A 21,785-nucleotide genomic window follows, 5' to 3' on the forward strand; every position below is an offset into this window, starting at 1 on the left:
TCAAGAAATTAGAGTATTTCTCTGATCAGAAACAGCTTTTTGCTAAGTTGGAGGGAAAACTGAGCCAAAACACAGTTGGCAACAGTGAAGCAGAAAAAGAGTGGGCAGATTTCAGATATCTGGTGTACAGCACTGCATTTGCTCATTTGGGCCAGCACACTCTCAAACACCAAGACTGATAGAATTAAAGCAGCTCAAAGTATGACCTCCATAAGTTTTGAGTACTCACTCCAAGTGTTCCTATGGATTATTTGTGCCCAATCGGTAGAGCATTCCTAGCTCATATTGGTCTGATCAGTCACAGTAGGACACACTATAATTTGTCTCAAACATAGTGATGTCATTTTGATTTTCCTTGCTGACAACAGACAAGATCCAACCAACCAACCATTCTGTGAGAAGAGAAGTGAAAAGCTGAGGAAAATGTTAAAATGTAAGAACCCAAAAAACTGAAGGTATGATGGTTCCCTCAATAGAAATAGGAAAGCTCAGAGCAAAAAAAAATAAGTTCAGTTTTAAACATGTTGAGTTTTAAATGTTTCTGGGATATTTAGTATAAAATGTTCAATGGGAATTGATAATTCAGATCTGGAACTTAGGAGATAGACTAGCTATAGAAATAAAGATCTAGAAGTCTTCTTCAGAGATGATAATTAAACTAAAAGAAATTGATTAGAAAGCTCCAACAAAACAGAGCTTTGTCTCATGGTGTTGACATGAGGAAATGTGCTCACTTCTTTCCTGAACATGCATATTCCTTCCTTCAGCAAAAGGTTTTGCTACTGGAGCTGACTTTCATTCCCATACCTTCCTTGTATTACAGCCCTCTGGTGACCTCTATAACCATAAGTTGGCCCTCCAGGGCTACCACCTCCAGGGGACCATTGCTTTTTTTCTCAGTCTGCCTTCCTCTCTCTTCTTTGTCAAAGGAAAGGCTAGCCACTTTGGTGAACAGGCCACCCCCAGTGGCCATATTACATGATGGCATAGAAAACAGATGGCTGCCTAAGCCACTGCCATCCCTAGTTATGACTCTAGTCACTTTTATTTGTTGCCTCAGGTTCATTTAATGATTGGTTATCACCTTCAAGGTTGAAATTAATGTTTGTGGGGAGAAGAGGGAGAGGAAGATGAAAGAACAAAGATAATAAATAAGAAATCAAGATTCCTTCTCTTCAAATCTTTACTTAATGGTTTGTAAGGCCTTCAAATCTCTAGATTTTTATCATTTCTATCTTTGAAAAGAATGATTCCAAATCTGAGTACTAGACAAGCTCAATAAATTATTAAATCTCTGTTTGCTACAGGAAAATTTATCAATAAAAAAAGGAAATTATTAGTTGACATTGCCAAAGCAGTCTCTTTAGGAGAAATTGACCACCCAAATCATTTCCAGAAAATCTTTCTTAATTATAAATCAAATAAATTTTCTGTTCATCAAGCATTTAAATTGCATTTATTAAAACTAGAATGTTATTATTAAATAAGTTAAAACTATACAGGAAAGGTATATTTTTATGTATTGTTTGTAGTTTTATAGTAAATTGGGCCTCTCCATAGTATCAACATGTAAAGTATTTTTATGCCCACTTTTTAGGTATAAGTATGATTTCACTATTGCAAAAAATCATGGCAGCTTAAGTTCCATCTTTCTTTAACATATCATTAGTTGTTGTGATTAATTTAATTCCCAATCCATGGTCAAGAATGTAACTTGTAAATTAGAACATTGTTCCTTTAAGAAAATATTCATTTTATGAACTCCTAATAATACATTGAAGTGAAATTCAGGAACTGTTTTCTCTTGTACTGAAAGATAAAGTTTTAAATTATCTATAATTATTTAAACATATTTGTGTAACGCTCATATATTTTCTACATTTCTTCTTCCTATATTAAAAGGAAATAAATTTCTACTTTAAAATTGAAATATTTTCCCCTGTAATTTATATCCTGCTTGGAAATAACAAGAATATTTGATAATGCTCTGTAGTAATATACTGAGGAAGATGGAATCTAATTATATTTCTGCCTCTGCCAGGACACTTTTGTGATGATCCATATAAGTTATGATGAGCCTTGAGGTTTGCCCATCTAAGGAAATACCATAGTCCTTCTTTTGTGTTGATCTATAGCAGCTCTGGAGGTAAGGTGATGTAAACCAATGAACTAGATTTAAATAGAATTAAAACATCTTATATTTATCCTGTGGCATTTATCAGTTTCTATTCAGCAGATTGTGCATCATTTAGTTCTTTCCAAAGAACTGAAGGCATCCATCTATGTATCACAATGAGGTAGTCAATTTTCAAATTTCTGTGACATCTGCATGGGAATTTTATGATTCCTCCTCTGGAATGCTCTGTTCTGCTCCCTGTCTTGGACCAATACATCTCTTCTTTAAAACCTTTTTCTGAAAATTCATTATTTTTTTTCCTTTGGAGCTATTCCAAAGAAGCTCTCTAAGTTTCTTATTATCCAATTCCCAAAGAAAAGTTAAATAGTAGAAATAAGTGACTATGGAGTTTAAATGCAGACCAAAGTTTACTACTATCTTCAATTTTTTAAAAGTTGTCTTATGTATTACATTTTTTCTCTCTAATGTTTTACCATTTTGATTTGATTCACCTTTTACTATATGATTAACATGTATATATATATATATATATATATTTAATATAGTTATACACGTATAACATATATTAGATTGCTTACTGTCAGGGAGAGGGTAAAGAATAGGGAGGAAAAAGAAAGTGAAATTCAAAAACCTTGCCAAAAAATGATTGTTGAAAACTCTCATTGCACATAGTTAGAAAAGTAAATAAACAGATATTTGAAAAAGGCAGAAATAAAAGTATCTTCATAACTATTCATGAACTTTGGCTTGCATAAAATGAAGCTATTCTCTCCATTGAAATATTTTATGTATGTACACTTTGATAGCATTATGAGGATAGAGACTATACATTACTCTTTATAAGTAGTACAAGTTCTAATGAACTATTGGCAGTCAATTATAATAATCTCTAGATGAGCAAGTAAGACCCAAAACTTTCCATGCTCAGACCCTATTTTGGCAGGAGTAGATCATTCCATAAAGTAAATACTAAAGCATTGGCCTTTCTTCTATAGTACAGTGATTGGTCATTAGTTACATTAATCATTTATTTTGACTCTTCCCTGCCTCAGAATTTCTGTCTTTCATTCTTATCAATCTCAATAATATTTTTAGTTTCCTTCATCTACTTTCATGTCAGTCTCAGTATCAGACTTGTCACCCTTATGTTTATCATCAGTAACACTTCACAGTCTGTCAGCATATTGACTTGTTTCTCTGATAAAGTTCCTTCAGAGATTATAAATTTAAAATAGGTCTTAATACAACTGCCCTTTGATCAAAACAGGATATTTTTAAGAGGTAGTCAGTGGTGAAAATTCCTGTTTGTTCCTTTATCCTTTTGCTTTCTTTTGTCATCATCTTCTCTTCTAAAAGTAAGCAAACATTATGTTGTTTTAATAAATTATTCAAGATTTTCCTACATTATCAATCTGATGATTATTAAATAAAACTCTAACAGTAAGTTATAAAAATAAAACTTGCTACCTTGTATACTGAATGGGTTCCAGATAATATGAAATTCCAGGGTAGAGGGAATTTTATTTAATTTTTTCATCCAATGCACTTTTTTATATTTTTAAGTTTAAAAAAATTTACTGGGGCGGCTAGATGGCGCAGTGGATAGAGCACTGGCCCTGGAGTCAGGAGTACCTGAGTTCCAATCTGACCTCAGACACTTAATAATTACCCAGCTGCGTGGTCTTGGGCAAGCCACTTAACACCATTTGCCTTGCAAAAAAAAAAAACTAAAAAAAGTAAGTATCTAAAAAATTTACTTCCACCCACCCTTCCCACACCGCTCTCCTTAGTGTCTAATTCTCAGGTTAGCATTGTCCATACGTATTTTTAAAAAAACACTATAGATTAGTCATTTTTTGGAGTGAGGAATTAAGATTAAGAGATACATCAGATATATTTTTTATAAAGTGTTCGTCGGATTCTGAAGGGGTTTTTTTTGGTTTTATTTTGTTTGTCTTCCTCTGGATTGGGATAACATTGACCATAGCCAGTCTAAAATGGTTGTCCTAGCTCCCTGAACTGCTGAGAACTGCTTCCATCAAGGTTGATCATCTCATTGTTCTATTGATTGGGAATTTTCTTTCTATTTTGTAGGGAGGTTACAAACCTTAAGTATTCATATGAAATTATTTTGGTTAGATATATAATTAGATACTTCCAGCAAACACTGCTTTGAGTGATTTTGTTTTTCAGAATTTTCATGCTGTGTTATTACAGAAAAATTATAAGGAAAACATTATCATTGGATTCGGTTTAAGTTGGAGTTAACCATTTTCTTTGTTCCTTTATCCCTTTAAACAATTATTTTTTGTGACTAAATTACTGCCTAACATAGCAAATTATGAGTTATGTTTTATGATTACTATTAATATCACTGTAATAAGTAATAGAAACTAAAACACAATCTTATATTCTATTTAATTTTGTTTGCTCCCTGACTAGCAAATATTTGCCTGAAATTTGTTGGGGAGCCCTTTAGAAGTAGTGAAATTTCTTTCTTTTATGATCTATATAATAAAAATTGCCACCAATAATGCTTTCACAGTTTAGAAAATCAGGTTTGTTCATTTATTTCTTTCATTATCATTTAGATTTTTGTTTGCTTTAATTGCCAGGTGAATTGAATAGTTTTGTAAAATCTTCCAGAAACATTTAATAAACTTTCAGCATTTGTATTCTGTTGAAACTTGACCCACATTGAATGAAAAAAGTGCAAAAGAAGGTGGTTTAGCCATACCAGGTCTAAAATTGTATTATAATGCATCAGTCATCAAAATTGTCTGGTATTGGCTAAGAAATAGAATGGTGGATCAGTGGAATAGATTAGGTGCAGTAACAGGAAATGATTATAGTAATCTGTTGTTTGTTAAACCCAAAGAGTCCAGCTATTGGGATAAAAACTCCCTTTTAGATAAAAATTGTTGGGAAAATTGGAAGTTAGTAAGGCAGAAGCTTGGAATGGACCAACACCTCACACCCTATATCAAGATCAGATCAAAATGGATACAGAATTCAGAAATAAAATACAATATTATAAGCAAACTAGGAGACCAAGGAATAGTTTACCAGTCAGATTTATGGAAAGGGAAGCAGTTTATGACCAAGGAAGAGATGGAGAATATCATTAAAAACAAACTAGATAATTCTGATTACATTAAATTAAAATGTTTTTGCACAGACAAAAACCACTGTAACCAAGATCAAAAGAAATGTAGTAAACTGGGAAACAATTTTTACAACTAATATTTCTGACAAAGGATTTATTTATAAAATGTTTAAAAACTGAGTCAAATTTATAAAAATACAAGTCATTCCCCAATTGACAAATGATCAAAGGATATGCAAAGGCAATTTTACAAATGAGGAAATCAAAGCAATCCCAAGTCATATGAAAAATTTCTCTAAATCATTACTTATTAGAGAAATGCAAATTAAAGCATATCTAAGGTATCACCTCATATCTCTCAGACTGGCCAATATAACCAGCAAGACAATAATCAGTGTTGGAAGGGATGTGGGAAATCTGGGACCTAATATATTGTTATATTGTTATTGGAGCTATCAACTCATATAACCTTCCTGGAGAGAAATTTGGAATTATCACCCCAAAGGGCAATAAAAATGTGCATACCCTTTAATCCAGCAATACCACAACTAAGTCTATAGTTTGAAGAGATCATGAAAAAGGCTAAAAACATCACTTGTACAAAAATATTCATGGCAGCTCTGTTTGTAGTGGCAAAGAACTGGAAATTGAGGAAATATACATCAATTGGGGAATGACTAAACAAACTGTGACATATCCACTTTATGGAATACCATTGTTCTATTAGAAACCATAAGAGATGGGAAGTCAGAGAAGTCTGGATGGATTTGCATGAACTGATGCTAAGCAAAATGCAAAATGAGCAGAACCAGACGAACATTGTACACCATAACAGCACCATGGGGTTGATGATCAACCTTAATGAACTTGCTCATTCCTTCAGTGTAACAATCAGGGACAATTTGGGGGTATCTGCGATGGAGAACACCATCTGTATCCTGAGAAATAATTGTGGAGTTTGAACAAAGACAAATGACTATTAACTTTAATTTTAAAAAATTCATTATCTCATTATATAATTTTACTATCTCTTATATTTTATTTTTTTCCTTAAGGACATGATTTCTCTCTCAACACATTCAATTTAGATCAATGTATAGCATGGAAACAATGTAAAGACTAACAGACTGCCTTCTGGGGGAGGAGCAAGATTAGGGGGAAATTGTAAAATTCAAAAATAAATAAATAAATTTTAAAAAGCTTGACCTACAAAAATGTTGATAATTTGTACTACCCAGGCATACAGTACAAAAGTGGTACCTTCATACAGTACATCATATGTATAACTAATGAGGGCATCTATTTTTGCTGTATAGGAAAACATGATTCTTTCCATAAAAGATCACAAGCTGGGGCAGTTAGGTGTCAGAGTGGATAGAGCACCAGACCTGGAGTCAGGAGGACCTGAGTTCAAATCCAGACTCAGACATGTCTAGCTGTGTGAGCTTTGGCATGCCCCATTGACTTGCAAAAAAAAATTCACAAACTTTTTGAAGTATTCAGAAATAAACATATGTCATCCAACTTCTGCTACTGAACAGAAGGGTCATATCAAGAAAGTACTTGGGGATTTAATGCATTTATTTTGTGACCTAGTGCTATGTAGCACTATTTTTCAATTTTGATATGCTATTATAAGGATAAATATTTATCAGTGATAATATACCTAGGAAATAAGATCTTCATAAAGGATAAGTTATTGTGTAACATCATTATGCTAAATTACAAGTAAATTCAGTAATTAGATGGATGCAAATGAGATTTTCTATGGATAAGAATCTCTAAATTATTAAACCTAGCCAATCAGATCAAGCATATTCAATTAGAAAACTGAATGAATATTGGACCCAAATAGTTACATTCATCTGAGGATTGTTTAAAGCTATATTTCAACATTTCATCTATTATTCATCATGGTTAAATATATATCTAATCTTAAGAATTTCTGTCAGAAGGCTTGTGGATCAATTGAACAGAATTTCCTCAATATTCTGTTAATAAAATTGGCAAGGATAGCTAGAAAGAAATTTAGCAAGAAAAGCCAAATGGTGAATTAGGCACCATTGTTTAATATTGCTTCATTTTGTGTGTGTCCATATAGTTAATATTGCCCATATTCATTCCCATAACCAATTTTTTCTTGTAAATAATGAGCATTTCTATGATCAAACTATAAAGATCATTAGATGATTGAGAAATGGTTAGATTAATAGACAGATAGATGATAGACTGAAACAGAGTAGGAATGAGATTCTTCAAAGTGGATCAACACCTCATGGGTATGACTTAAATTCTCTTAGAGATTCAGTAGTTACCTTATTATTGGGAGATACAATCTCTCTTTCTCCAGTATGTTATAAGCTCCAATAATATGCTTTGTAATTTTGCAAAATCAGACACTGTGACACCATTAATTTATAAACATGTTTATTTAATAATAATAATACAAAAGCAAGAATAATTATACCACAGCTACTCAGGTTAAATAAAATATAAAAATAATCAGCAAATCATAGTCTACATTTAATCCTGTCACATTTTCCTACTGTCCATGAGGGAAAGTGGACCCCTACTTGCAGAAACCTAACAAGGGGAACATAATTTTTTTCAATGTGCTTAAAACAACTATGTTCTAGAGTATTTGGTGTCCTTGGTCCCTTCAGGAACAATCTTCTCCACATGTAACTACTTCTCCACTGATTCTTACCTAAGTTTGGAAAGCAAATTTGTTCCTCTTTTACTCTTGAACTGATGAAGCTGTGAAAAACTGTTATAATATCACAATAATCTTTAAATCACCTAGAAAGAGCATTGTGTAATTATAATGACAAGCAGTCACTTAAGTCTGAAAAACTTCAAAGTTCCTCTGGTTGACACTTTGTGTCAGATCTTCACTCAACAGGATTCTACTTCATCTAATCAGCTCTCTCTATCTTGATACTAGAAAGAAAATTCAAAGCAGAACTCTTTGCATTGTCTATTCAGACCAGAAGGTGGGAGCAACCAACCCATAGGCCATATGAGATACCTCTTATTCCCCCAAATCATTTGGGTCTGTGCTGTCATGGCAACCACAGGTGGGACTCAAAATTCAACAAATCTAGAAGTTTAGAAGTTTTTTAGGGGTGAATTAATTAAATGCTTGACCAAATACAATAGGCTAATTTTTAAGTTGATAATTTTGTATAACCTGCAAATGTTATAAATCCAAAAAGGCCCTTGGCAGAAAAAGGTTCCCCACTCCTGATCTGGACAATACCAATAAGCCCAGCTAACTCTTCATTCAGCAAGATGCTATATTGTCCAATCAGCTCTCAGTCTATAATTATAATGAATCAGCTGCAAAGTCTATCTTTACTCCTCTGCTTTTCCTTCTTAAATCAGAGGGAGGGAAGGAGAGCAACAAGATACAGTTAATTGGTTTCACTTCTGTCAAACTATAGATAGTACTTAATGGCAATTGCTAAAAATGCAGCAGAGTTCAATTCTCTAATCAGCAGGCTCCCAGCTCTTTCTTCAATTAATCTTCAAGGCAGTTCTTCTCTTCCAATAAGCAGCTTCCTACTGGAGCTAAAGATTTCACTACCACTGTTAACTTAACTCCTTTCTTGCTACCTGCTTGACTCCTCCTAATATCTTCTTAATTTTTCCTATTATCTTCTTAGACCTCTCAGCATCTTCAATACTCTTATTGGCTCCAATAAACACTTCCTGGTGGTCAGAGACTCATCTTTCCATAATGAGGTTAAACCTACAAAATAAAACTTTCTGTCAATTATAAAGCCAACAGTTTAATCTTCCCACAGTCTCCAAACAATTAGTTGATTTATTATTTTATTCATTTAAATCTTTCAAGCTCTAAAAATAGCACCAGGCAAATAAGCTGTGGGTCTACAATGCCCTGTAAATTCATTCATTTCTCTGATGTAAAACACGTTTTCTCAGTCAATCTTAAAAATATTTCTCTATTCTGTCATCCTCACAGTGTGTATCTTCCAATATTTTAATAGAAAACTATGTATCTTCATACATGGATTTGGTTTTTCATACAAAAAAGTATTTTCCCCAGACCTTTACAGGAACCAAACTGTTTGCATAAAAGAAGTATCTTATACTTTAATACTTGTTTTACTTTACCCACATCTGGACTTTGTTTACATTCCATTATGTCTACAATGTCCATATTTTCATCTAGTTAAATCTTATCCTTTAAAATTAAACTCAGATTTCAGAAAGTCTTCCTCTATTCTTGATGCATTTGATATCAATCATCCTCCTCAGACCACACATGCAAATTTCATTTGCATTTCCATAAGACATATTATTGTGCATCTATATCTGTGTATATGTATTAATGTCCTACAGATCTGTAAGCTCCCCAAGGTTAAGGACTATATATCATCTAAATTATATATCTCCCTGAACATATTTAGGTACAGATATATATATAGATATATAGATATATAGATATAGATATAGATATACAAACATATACACATATGTAAAGCATATAAACATATGTTTTATATATACCGAACCATTTTGTGTAATCAATAATGTATAATTGCTTAATTGAATTATTAAGATAGCCATTTTAGCATTTAAGAAAATAATTTTTATTAATAAATAATAAATAAACATTTCCTTTCATATCTCTAAGTCCCTCCAAAATTTATATCAGATGCGCCCTTGTTCACAGTGGTCTATCTGATCTTCCCAGATTTCTCATTCCTCTTTGTTTGATGACTCCTGAGCAGTTATACTATTATAATCTGTATAATAAAAGTGTGCATATGCTTCCACTAAACTCTTATTTAACTAAATAATTATGGAGTAGAAGTGACTTCATCTTCTAGAAGATTATACTAGCATAGCACAAGCCCTGGAAGGTTCAATCAGGTGAAAAAGCTATGAATACAGGTTTAAAAACAAACTATATATTATGTGGTCATTTCAGTCATGTCCATCTCTTCTGACTCCTTTTGGGGTTTTCTTGGCAAAGATATGGAGTAGTTTGCCAATTTCTTCTCCAGCTCAGTTTAACTGATGAGGAAACTGAAGGATTAAGTGACTTGCCCAGGATCACATAGATATTGTGTCTTTGAGATTAGATTAGAACTAAATAGATGAATCTTCCTGACTACAAGACACAGTACCACCTAGTTGTCATCCAAGGATTAATATATCTAAATGTAAAAAGAACTCTCTATATTGTGCTGATTTTTTAAAAACTATAGTGACTCAAAATGCTGTCAACTATCAAATAATTGTGATCTTCTTTGATGGAGGTGTAACTATACCTACCCACAAAATTGCAGAGCCATAATATATTGAAGTGAACATATCTTTTCTGAAGACTAGATTATCAGCTTCTGTCAATAAGAACTGCTAATTTTCAGCTATGTAGTTCCTGATTATAACATAATAACATAATATACCCAGTGTACATAATATAATTTTTAAAATGTCTAACAAAATGAATTTAATTAAATACATTTACTAGTTTATTCATAGTAATCTTGGATTGAACACATATTAGATTGTACAAATCATGATCTCTGGTATACTTTAATTCACACAATTCTATCTCACTCTCTCCCATTTTTAGAGATGTGAAAAAAGAAAAACATTTTGCCCACCTACTCTCTCTTATATACTTTTGCTGTTTCATTTTTTTCACACATTGCCTCCTCTCTGTCTCTATATTTCTTTTTTCTGTCTGTATGTCACTGTCTCTGTGTGCATCTCTATTTTTGTCTCTACTTCTCTGTCTCTGTCTCTATCACACACACATACATACACACACACACAAACAGACACAAACATTTTAATCTCTTCATTGAAGCAGAAGATGTATTTCTAGGCATACTTTTTAAGAATCATAGTAAAACATTAAATTAAAGTTGCAACGTGTTGCTACTGACTAGAATATAAATGAGAAGGCTATAATTAGTCAAGACTTGTTCCTCTACCTAAACGTAACTTCTCACCCATACTTTTCATTTCTTTTACCTTCTCATAGTTAAAGATGCATGACTATCATTCAAACCTATAAATAGAAACATAAACACTAAGTTGAATCTATTTGGTGCTTCTCCAATATGCCAAAGATTCTAAAGTCCCAAATTTAAATTTAAAAGGAAAGTAAATTCTAAATGAAAACAATACCTTCCATTCTCCTCCTTGTTTCTGGGGGACATTTTAGGCATCACTTAAAATAGTTTTTTTTTTCATTTTGTTCACTCTAAGCACCAAAGAACTAACAAGAGAAGAGGAAATGGCAGAAAAATAAAGGTTTGGATTAATTGTACTATTGAATTTAATGAGATTGTGCAGGATAGTAAATCAGAATCCAAATTTTGATAATATATCCCTTTCACATGTGTTTTAGAATGAAAATATTATAGAAAAGTTTAATCAAATTAAATATTCCCTTGGGAAAAGGAAACAAAGGAAAATTTCAAGTAAATACGGTATTTAGAAGCAACCCACAAAAAGGAATTTTAGCTTATTGTTGCTAATTAAAGTGCCATTTTGAAGAAATGCATATAAATGTGAATAAATAATATAACAAAATATTAATAATTTTGTATTCAACCTATGCCTCTTTAACATTTAGCTATCAATCAACAGCTGGACAATCAACCCTGTCGCTAGACTCATGCTTTAAAGTCCGTCCAGTTACTAAGAACATTCCACATGTTATGCTTTATTGGTTTTGGTCTAGAAAATTCAAAGTCACTTCCACAAAACAATGAGGAGCCAGAAAAAAGAAGTTAGTAGAGATTTTTCTCTCAGTATTTTGATTTAGACTTTTTTGATGTTCCTAATATAAGATATTCCATCTCTAGTTTCTCTGTAGGGTCATTCTCCATTCCTGAAATTTATTCCTTCCTCATTTCTGCTTCTTAAAATATCTGATTTCTTTCAGCATTTGATTCAGTTTTTACCACCAATATGAGAATTTTAGTGATCCCTTTGGCTATCAGTACTTACTATTAGAATTAAATTGAACTTATGTTTGTATATTTTAAAACAGCTAGTATAACATAATGTTTAAAGTAAACCTCATGATCAGGATGCTTGAGATTAAAGTTATACTTTTGACAAAAACTGGCTATGCTAGATAGTTTTCTAAGACTATAAATTATAGAGAAATGGCTGATATATTAAGGTAGAGGGAATTTTCTTATTGAGAGATCCCTATAATTCATAGGTCCACTCCCATTTTTTATTATATACACATATGTATATATATATATATATGTATGTATGTATGTGTATATATGTGTATATATTACATATATACACACATATGTATATATATATCCATATTTGTATGTATTTATGTGTCATATATCTTTTTCCAAGTGTGTGTAATACATACATACATATATATACATTTGCTCCATGGGGGCAGGAAATATTTCATTTCAGTCCTTATATCCATTCTTTAATTTATTTCCTGTTTCTAGTTCTGAAGCTCTAGACTTTTCACTAAGCATTTTCTCATGATGAAATTTTTCTCATTCAGTGCATCTATACTGACATATTATAACTTTTAAAATGATTGCTGACTTATTGGCACAAAACAGGTACCTTTTATATGGTTGATTATTTTTTCTACCAAATTCCTGCCTTATCCAAAAGATTCTTCATTGCCCTACTTCAGTTATGTGTATACTCAATAATCAGTTCAGTAAAAACTTGTCAATATATCATTTTATACTCATTAGATTAGCTTAAATGATTGAAGAGGAAAGTTGGCAGGAATGAAGAAAAATTAGAACACTAATTCCTTGTGGATGAAAGTGAGAACTGATCCAATCGTTTTGAAGAGTGAGTGATTTCTCATAGTTACCTTAGGAAATGCTAAAGGCAAGATTTGAACCCAGTTTTTTTCTGGCCCTGAATATAGAATATTCTTTCCTTTAGATACTACCCTTCAGAAGAAAAGGGAAAAAAAGTTCAGAAACTCAAAGAGAACAGAAAGATTAAATCAATTTGATTAGTATTGATATTAATAGTGTTCTAGCTCACTGAAAACCTCATTCTATAACTTTCTACTACATGTATCACCTATCAAGAAACTAGCAAGGTATGAATAGAGATGTGGCAGGTCCAGAATAGCTTGCAATGTTTCTGGTACTAACTGCCAGGGACATGTTAGGAGTTAAAAGAAATTTTCTCACCCTAATTTAAATATTAAGACAGCAGAATGTATCCTGAGGAGACCTGAGATCATTAGAAAAGACAGATGTTGATATGGAAAGCTCTTTTCAGAGGTAGGGTACAGCAATTTGGGCTTGATTAATGGAAAGACTTAAATAGCACTAGAAATAAGAATTCTCATAAAAGCCATAATATTCCTTTAGAAAGGAAAAGGCAGTTCACAATAAGAGCATGATGGAGGGTTGCTACCATTCAGTAATGAATGAAAGAAAGGGCAATATCTCAGTTTACAAAGTAGATCTGGGAAGTAGACAGTCATGTAAAATCAATTATCAGATCTGTTGCTATAGGAAGAGTTAGGCAGAGTGACTAGAAGACAAAATGGAATAGAGGATTAGTCAAAGAGGCTCTAAGAAGACCCAGTCTAGTAGCTCTAGATATCTTAATGGAGGCAAGTAATGATTGATATCTAGAAGATCCAGATAAATATTGTTGGAAAGGGAAGATCCTGACCTGAGAGGCTTCTTGTCTACTAAGCTATTACTCTCATATGTTACTGGACTGTTTTACTATTAGCGACTGCCAATGGCAGGAGGGCTTTCTCTTCAAAATAAATTTAATGACTTTTGTGGAACTATCCATAAATAAGGCTATTTCAATTTCTTTCTTGATCAGGTTTATGGTCAAGATGTACCAGACCAGGTTCAGTTCTGTCCTTACCAATAACTTGGCTCCCCTTCAACAGTGTTTCAAGAACCTAGGGTCACTAACATACAAGCCATACCAGTGCTTTCACAAGCCTTAAAGAGCAAATTAGCAATGATAGAGTCAAAGAGTTTGCCTCTATATTCCTCGGACTTTGTCCAAATACATGATTTTATAGGTGCTATTTTGTTTCATAGTCATGTGCATTAGTATTTCAGCATGATAGTGTAGACATTAATCTGGAAGTTCTATGAGGACAAGGATAGACATATATATATATATATATATATATATATATATGTTTTATAGAAATACAAGCACTTGTGTGATTATATGTGTGTGTGTGTGTGTGTGTGTGTGTTATATCTAAAGATAGATAGAAATAATTTCAATTCAGTTTTGGTCTTAGATTAGTGAAAAGATAACTTGTTAATGCCAAAAAAGCAATAAAAAGCATTATCATAATCTTTAGTTCAAAAAACTAATTGAAGATCTTGGTTTTAACTCCATTATTATTATATCTCTTTATTGCCTCACAGCCTACATGTGTAATTAAATTCTGATTTGTTGCATCTTTCTCCACAACATGTCTTCAATGCATCCCTTTCTCTCGATTCATACACTCACCACCATAGTTCATACCCTCATCTGCCCTCACTCAAACTATCTCTAATCAGTTTCCTTACTAGTCTTTGCTCTAATCTACCACCTATACAGCTGCCAAAGTGATTTTTCTAAAACTCATACCTTACTGTGTCACATTCCTACTCAATAAAATCCATTAGTTGCTATTATATGTAAGATAAAATATAAGCTCTTGTTTTTGGCATTTCATACTCTTCACAAACAACTTTCTACTTTTCCATTTTTCTTATTTATTCCTCATTTCTATACATTATCTGCTCTATATATTGCCATACTTGTTATATGTAAGATGTGATGTTCTATTTCCTATCTCCATCACTTTTCAGGGATCATTTCCTATTCCTAGAAAGCTCTCTTTCTTCTCAACTCCACTTCTTAAAATCTCTGGATTCATTCAAGACACAATTCAAACACCAGCTTCTTCTGAGGAAAGCCTTTCCTAATCCTCCCCACTCCTATCAGTGCACATCCCCAAACCCTGCACTGTCCATCCTTCCCAGTATCTATTACAACTACCTCCTAATAAACAGACTTTGCTGCAAGTTTAATCCCTTCTCCACACAGATCCCAATGTCACTTTCCTAAAGCTCTGGTCTGATTGTATCTTCTCTCTGTCTCTCTCATTCCCTCTTTCTCTGACTGTCTCTATCTCTGTTCCAATCTCAGTCTCTCTCTCTCTCTCTCTCTCTCTCTCTCTCTCTCTCTCTCTCTCTCTCTCTCTCTCTCTCTCTCTCTCTCTGTTTTCTTGGCAAAGACAGTGGAGGAGTGGTTTGTCATTTTCCCCTCCAACTCATTTTACAGATGAAGAAATCAAAGCAAACAAGGGTCACAGCTAGTAAGTAATTCTCTAAGACCAAATTTGAAGGCAGATCTTCCTGACTTCAGGTCAAATTCTCTACCCACTGTGCCACCTACTTGTGATAAATTAAATTAAATTAAAACAAGGCAGAGGCAGCATCTCATACCTATCAGTTTGGCTAATATGACAGTAAATGAAAATGACAAATTTTGGAAGGGATGTGGAAAAACTGATAATAAAGCATTGTCGATGGAGTTGTAAACTGGAGAACAATTTGGACTTGTGTCTGAAGAACTGCATGCCTTTTAACCTAGCTACCACTGGTTATCACTACTAGATCTGTTCCCTAATGAGATCAAAGAAAAAGGAAACAGACTACATGTACAAAAATATTTATAGTAGCTCTTTCTGTTGTAACAAAGATTAGAAATTGAGGAAATGATCATCAGCTGCAAAATAATTGAACAAATGATGGTATATATCTATGTAGATAGTAGTATTTGTCTATGTAATGGAGTACTATTAGGCTACAAAATATGTAGGATGCTTTCAGAAAAGTCAGGAAAGACATATAAACTGATGTAAAGTGAAATGAGAATGACTAGATTAATACTATGGGAGCAAGTCACTTAATGTCTTAATTTCCTCAAATATAAAAATGATCATGTTATTGAACTCCTGGTTGCTTGAACCTCACATAAAGATATTCTCACACACTTGAAAAAATAGATGGTGGGGGTGGGGGGGAGTAGACTTCTTTATTGGACTACTAGAGGTTTCACAGATTTTAGTGGGATAATTGGACTCTATTACAAATAATCTATAATATTTTACCTTTGGAAATATATATATATATATATATATATGTATATATATATGTATATATATATATACATATATATATATATATATTCCTATAGCCATTAAAAATGATAACCTCTTTTTGGTTTTTGTAAGACATTGAAGTTACATGACTTGCACAAGGTCACATAGAAGTTAAGTATCAGGTATCTGAGTTGAGATTTGAACTCAGGTCCTTCTGACTTCAGGCCTGGTGCTCTATCCACTGCACCTAAAATGATAACATTTTTATAGAAGTCATATTCAGGCATAAAGTTATGAAGAAGTGCTGAGTTAAATTCTTATTTTGATTTCAACTAAATTAGAATTTAGGAAAAATTAAACTTTGTGGCTGTTCCTCTAGTTAACATTAAGGTATCTTTATAAATCATGTAAAAGTTAATAGGCTTTCATTAAAGTCTCATTGTTTTCAGCTACAGTTAAAAAAAAGTGAACATGCAGTGGATTTAGCAACCAATTCACATATTGTCAAAGAAAATGCTGCAAAAAAAAGTAGCTTTATTTGCATATTTCTTATATCCTGTGAGTTTGAAATTCATTTTATTAAGTTTATTTAGAACAAAGTCCTAAATTCTTCATGAACACAGAGGATTTACAATCCATAGTCCTTTCTTTGAATATTATTTCATTATTCTATGATTTATGTGTGCCCATTAAACAGAAAGATTATATTTAGGTACTTTTGTGACTCTGCAATTAACTAATCCAGGAAATGATTAAGCTACTGAAATGTTCATTGAGTAAATGAATGGATGCATTGATGGTACATTACCAGAAAACTTATAGAATAAGTCATGAAGAAGACAGCATTGATGTCAGGTAATGTTTTAATAATTGAAAAGCAAATTATGACCTTCAGAGAGATAACATTGTATGACTCTTTTTTAATAATATGGTGAATTCCTCTCTTCAAAATCTAGATTCCTGAACTGTCATTATTATATCCCTCTTTTGATGATGCAATATGGAAAACAAGTAGCAATGTAAATAATTATAATCTTTCTCCCAGTATAAGGGAATAAAATGCCATATAATCATTGAGTATAATGCATTATTACTCTTTTAAAGTAATTTTTCTTGCTTTCTTTGTGAAAATGTCATTTTAGGATGTGAGCAACATTGGATTATTTTTCATAATATCAAGAATCACTCTCCACTTTAAAATCTATGAACTTTAATTTCTAAAATATTTTGTATCATGACCATAGTATGGAAAGATATTTTAAATAACTACAACTAGGAATCATATATTTACAAATGAGAACACAACAATACATTTAATTGTGTTCAGACACACCCAAATCTGAATTTCATATTTTCTTTGTCAAACAATGATGAAAATAAAATCTAAGCTTTTCAATGGAATTCAGCAAGTTATAGATACAGACAGGATAAAAAGAAAAAAAAAAAGATGATCATGTGGTCTCTTCTGCCTTCTAAGAATTGCCAAAAGAAATAGTCATAAAAAAGACAGAAAAATTTTTTGTTTTACAATATATCAGAACATTCCCTTTATGTCTAAATAAAATCAATCTCATTAGAAATTAGAAGAAAAACTCTAACATTAGAAATTAGAAGAAAAATTCTAATTCATACAAATGTAGATGGGTGGATAGAAATCAACTAGGCTAAATCAGTCATTTTAAAAATGATGTAACTGAGGCTCAGAGATACTAAATGACATACCTGGTCAAGCAAAAATATTTGGTGGATCTAAGAATCCACACTAGTTCTTCTGACTCCAAATCTAAATTTGTTTTTCCTTAAAAGTTATAAGTATCCCTCTTTCTTTCCTTATTTCATTTTTCAAACTACATATAATAGTAGTTTTCAACAGTGATTTTTTATATTTTTCACCCTCCCTACCTTCCTTGCCCCCTCCCCTGACACAAAGCATCTATAACCATGTTAAACATAGATTCATATTGATTATGTTGTAAAAGAAGACTCACATCCAAATGAAGGGGGGATTAAAGAAAAAGTGACAAAATTCACAAATTTCTAGTATTATCTTTGATAATTGTTTTGCAAAAATGATTATGTCCATCGTAGTTGATCATTACCCCTTGTTGCTGTTAGTGTGTATAAGGTTTTTCTGGTTCTGCTCACTCCACTCAGCATAAGTTCATGCAAGTCTTTTCATGCTATTCTTAAATTTCTACTCTCATAGTTTCTTACAGAACAATAGTGTTCCAGAGACTTTAGGGATTCTCATAGCAGGAGAGACACATTCTGGAGAGAGAGAGTGAGAGTGACAAGACCTTCCCCTTGACTTATAAGTATCATTCCTTTATAAATATCATTTATAAAACCTATTCTCATTTCATCAAATAAACGTGAAGCATACTTAACCTAACATAATGCTCATGTTATAGAACAGTATGCTGATGCAAAAAAAATAAAATTTGCTACTTTATCCCAAATAACTGTATGAAAATTCTTTTTTATTTTCTAAGTTTGTTTTATTCAAAGCATCACAAAATATTAGAAGACTGCAACTTTTTTATTTTTAGAAAGATTTTATTTATTTTGAATTTTACAATTTTTCCTCCATTTTTTATTAAAGATATTATTTGAGTTTTATTCCCCCCATCTTACTTCCCTCCCCTCACCCCCTCCACGGAAAGCAATCTGTCAGTCTTTACTTTGTTTCCATGTTGTACCTTGATCCAAATTGAGTGTTGAGAGAGAAATCATATGCGTAGGGAAGAGACAAGAAGTCTAAGAGGTAGCAAGATCAGACAATAAGATATCTGTTTTTTTTCTAAATTAAAGGGAATAGTCCTTGAACTTTGTTCAAACTCCACGGCTCTTTATCTGGATACAGCTGGCACTCTCCTTTGCAGACAGCCCAAAATTGTTCCTGATTGTTGCACTGATGGAATGAGTGAATCCTTGAAGGTTAATCATCACCCTCATGTTGCTGTTAGGGTATACAGTGTTTTATCCTGATTCTGCTCATCTCACTCAGCATCAGTTCATGCAAATCCCTCCAGGCTTCCCTGAAATCCCATCCCTCCTGGTTTCTAATAGAACAATAGTGTTCCATGACATACATAATACCACAGGTTTCTAAGCCATTCCCCAACTGAAGGACATTTACTTGAATTCCAATTCTTTGCCACCACAAACAGGGCTGCTATAAATATATTTGTACAAGTGATGTTTTTACCCTTTTTCATCATCTCTTCAGGGTATAGACCCAGAAGTGGTATTACTGGACCCAGATTTCCCACAACCCTTCCAAAAATGATCATTATCCTTTCTGGTCATACTGGCCAATCTGAGAAGTCTGAGGTGGTACCTCAGAGAAGCTTTAAATTGAATTTCTCTAATAATTAATGATTTAGAGCAATTTTTCATATGGGTATGAATTACTTTGATCTCCTCATCTGTAAATTGCCTTTGTTTATCCTTTAATCATTTGTCAATTGGAGAATAGCTTTTGGTTTTAAAAATATGATGCAGTTCTCTGTATATTTTAGAAATGAGTCCTTTGTCAGAATCATTAGTTGTAAAGATTGTTTCCCAATTTACTACATTTATTTTGATCTTGGTTACAGTGGTTTTATCTTTACAAAAGTTTTTTAATTTAATGTAATCGAAATCATCTTGTTGGTTTTTGGTGATGTTCTCCAACTCTTCCTTAGTCATAAACTGCTCCCTTTTCCAAGGATCTGACAGGTAAACTAGTCCTTGGTCTTCTAATTTGCTTATAGTATTGTTTTTTATGTCTAAGTCCTGTAACCATTTGGATCTTATCTTGGTAAAGGGTGTGAGGTGTTGGTCTAATCTAAGTTTCTTCCATATTAACTTCCAATATTCCCAGCAGTTTTTATCGAAGAGGGAGTTTTTATCCCAATAGGTGGACTCTTTGGGTTTATCAAACAGCAGATTACTATAATTGTCTTCTGCTTTTGCACCTAGTCTATTCCACTGGTCTACCACTCTATTTCTTAGCCAAAACCAAACAGTTTTAATGGCTGATGCTTTATAATAAAGATTTAGATCAGGTAGGGCTAAGCCCCCTGCTTTTGTACTTTTTTTCATTAAGCTTCTGGAAATTCTTGACTTTTTATTTCGCCATATGAATTTACTTACAATTATTTCTAACTCATTAATTTTTTGGAATTTTTATTGGAAGGGCACTAAACAGGTACTTCAGTTTTGGTAGAATTGTCATTTTTATTATATTAACTCTCTTTATCCATGAGCAGTTGATATTTGCCCAGTTGCTTAAATCTGATTTAATTTGTATGGAAAGTGTTTTTATAATTGTTTTCAAAAAGTTTCTGAGTCTGTCTTGGCAAATAGACTCCCAGGTATTTTATACTGTATGAGGTTACTTTGAAAGGGATTTCTCTTTCTAGCTCTTCCTGCTGTATCTTGCTAGATATATATAGAAAAGTGGAGGATTTATGAGGGTTTATTTTATAACCTGAAATTTTGCTAAAATTGCTAGTTGTTTCCAGTAGGTTTTTGGATGGTTTCTTGGGATTCTCTAGGTAGACCATCATGTCATCTGCAAAGACTGAGCATTTTGTCTCTTCCTTCCCAATTTTAATTCCTTCAATTTCTTTTTCTTCTCTAATTGCTGAAGCTAACATTTCTAATACAATATTGAATAGTAGTGGTGATAACGGGCACCCTTATTTCACCCATGATCTTATTGGGAATGCCTCTAGTCTCTCCCCATTGAATATAATGCTTGTTTATGGTTTCAGATAGATACTGCTAATTATTCTAAGGAACAGTCCATTTATTCCTACACTCTGTAGTGTTTTAGTAGGAATGGTTGCTGTATTTTGTCAAAAGCTTTTTCCAGCATCTATTGATATGATCATATAATTTCTGATAAGTTTGTTGTTGATATAATTGAGTATACTAACAGTTTTCCTAATATTGAACCATCCCTGCATTCCTGGGATAAATCCTACTTGATCATAATGTATTATCTTAGTTATAACTTGTAATTGTTTTGCTAAGATTTTATTTAAGATTTTTGCATCTATATTCATCAGGGAGATAGGTCTATAATTTTCTTCCTCTGTTTTTAACTCTTCCTGGTTTAGGTCACAGCACAATATTGGTTTCATGGAAAGAGTTAGGCAGAGTTCCATCTTTCCCTATTTTTCCAAAGAGTTTATATAGAATTGGAACCAATTGTTCCTTAAATGTTTGGTAGAATTCACTTGTGAATTCATCAGGCTCTGGAGATTTTTTACTTAGGGAGTTCAATGATGGATTGTTGAATTTCTTTTTCTGAGATAGTGTTGTTTAGGTATTTAATCCCTTCTTCATTTAACCTGGGCTGGACAACTTATATTTTTGTAAATATTCATCCATTTCACTTAGATTAT

At 32.6% G+C, this 21,785-nt stretch overlaps 1 protein-coding gene across 1 annotated transcript in view; it reads left to right on the top strand.

The window, feature by feature from the left end:
- The window catches only part of DOK6 (docking protein 6), a 709,371-nt gene that overhangs the window by 667,792 nt on the left and 19,794 nt on the right, over positions 1-21,785 (top strand). The window lies entirely within an intron of this gene.

This window comes from Macrotis lagotis, chromosome X (genome assembly GCF_037893015.1).
Source record: "Macrotis lagotis isolate mMagLag1 chromosome X, bilby.v1.9.chrom.fasta, whole genome shotgun sequence".
In the NCBI taxonomy this organism is placed as follows: domain Eukaryota; kingdom Metazoa; phylum Chordata; class Mammalia; order Peramelemorphia; family Peramelidae; genus Macrotis; species Macrotis lagotis.